Below are 2,297 nucleotides of genomic sequence, written 5' to 3' on the forward strand. Positions count from 1 at the left end.
TCTGTTCCAAGAAATTTGGAAGACAGCTACCTGGCCAACCGACTGGAAGAGATCCATATTTGTACCCATTCCAAAGAAAGGTGATCCAACAGAATGTGGAAATTATGGAACAATATCATTAATATTACACACAAGTAAAATTTTGCTGAAGATCATTCAAAACCCGTTGCAGCAGTACATCAACATGAAACTGCCAGAAATTCAAGCCGGATTCAGAAGAGGACATGAAACAAGGGATATCATTGTTGATGTCAGATGGATCTTGGCTGAAAGCCAAGAATACCAGAAAGACGTTTACCTGTGTTTTACTGACTATGCAAAGGCATTTGACGTGGGAATTGCAACAAATTATGGATAACATTGTGAAGAACGGGAATTCCAGCACACTTAATTGTATTCATGAGGAACCCGTACATAGATCAAGAGGTGGTTGTTTGAACAGAACAAGGGGATGCTCAGTGGATTAAAGCCAGGAAAGGTGTGTGTCAGGGTTGTAACCTTTCACTATACTTACTCAATCTGTATGCAGAGCAAATAATCTGAGAAACTGGACTATATGAAGAAGAAACAGCATCAGGATTGGAGGAAAACTCATTAACAACCTGCCTTATGCTGATGACACAACCTGGCTTGTTGAAAGTGAAGAGGACTTGAAGCACTTACTGATGAAGATCAAAGACTACAGTCTTCAGTATGGTTTACACCTCAACAAAAAGAAGGCAAAAATTATCAAAATTGGACCAATAAGCAACATCATGATAAATGGAGAAAAGATTGAAGTTGCAATGGATTTCATTTTACTTGGATCCACAATCAATGCCCTTGGAAGCAGCAGTCAAGAAATCAATTAACGTATTGCACTGTGAAAATGTGCTGCAAAAGGCCTCTTTAAAGTGTTAAAAAGCAAAGATGTCATTTTAAGGACTAAGGTGCACCTGACCCAAGCCATGGTCTTTTCAATCACCTCATATGCATGTGAAAGATAGACAATGAATAAGAAAGACCAGAGAAGAATTGATGCCTTTGAATTATGATATTGGCAAAGAATATTGAATATACCATGGACGGCCAGAAAAAATGAATAAATCCGTCTTGGAAAAAGTACAGCCAGAACGCTCCTTAGAAGCCAGGATGGCTAGACTACGTCTTACATACTTTGGACATGTTATCAGGAGGGACCAGTCCCTGGGGAAGGACATCATACTTGGTAAAGTAGACGGTCTGTGAAAAAGAGGGAGACCCTCAACAAGATGGGTTGACACAGTGGCTGCAAAAATGGGCTTAAGCATAACTATTGTGAGGATGGCGCAGGACCCAGCATTCTGCTGTACATGGTGTCAGTATGAGTCAGAACTAACTGGACAGCACCTAACAACAACAACAACATGGTCATGAAAGGAAGATCATCCTACACTTCTATCAATCACTTTTTTCCCCCCCATCATTACACCTGATGTGGTCTTACTCTTCCGTTCTTTTAACTTTTGATCAAGGTTCACTAATGTAAGGTTAAATCTACAGAAAGTGATTTTACATTTTATAATAAAATTGGAACACTTTAAAAGCAAGAATTACTGTAATAAAAAGCTATCCGATAAAAGAGATTCTTTGACATTATATTTCAAGGACAATCCATAAGACTGGAAAAATAAGGGTCAGTGTGAATATTTACATTAAATTAGGCAGTAGATTAAAACAAACGGCACTCTGCTAAAGAAATAGATGGTCTCTAATCATCTGCACTAGCTTTTAGGGCATTGAATGTAATTGGGCTTCTAATTACCCAAAGAATTCCAGATCATATCAAAATACCTCTCGTGTAGTTTTAAAGACATTTTGCTTTCTCTCAAGATGTTATGTGCATTTCTGCTTTTACATAAAACCAAGGACTACCCAACAGTAATCTCTATTGAGGCAACTAATGCATTCAACTATGTTTGTGAATAATGGTTTCTAAATGACAAAGACAAAAACTGACATGCTTTCAGAACATAAATTAAGAATATAAACGCTCTTTTCAACAGTTATAAAGGCTAAGAGAGAAAAATGTTTCTCCTTCATCGAGTAGAAAGAATTAAAATGATAAATGAAAACACGCATTAGATTTTCCTGTTTTTGAACAACTCTGGGTTGGTAGTTGATGTAGAGACCAGGAGAGCTATTAGTGCTGATTAGTGCTTTAGATGTTTCAGGTAAGGAGCTCAGTCCAGGCAGAAACAGAACACAAACAAAGAAGCAGAAAATAAAATTCTATTTTAGAAAGTATTGGCACTGAATCCTAGATAAAGGTTCATAAT

Source organism: Trichechus manatus, unplaced genomic scaffold (genome assembly GCF_000243295.1).
Source record: "Trichechus manatus latirostris isolate Lorelei unplaced genomic scaffold, TriManLat1.0 scaffold00018, whole genome shotgun sequence".
NCBI lineage: Eukaryota > Metazoa > Chordata > Mammalia > Sirenia > Trichechidae > Trichechus > Trichechus manatus.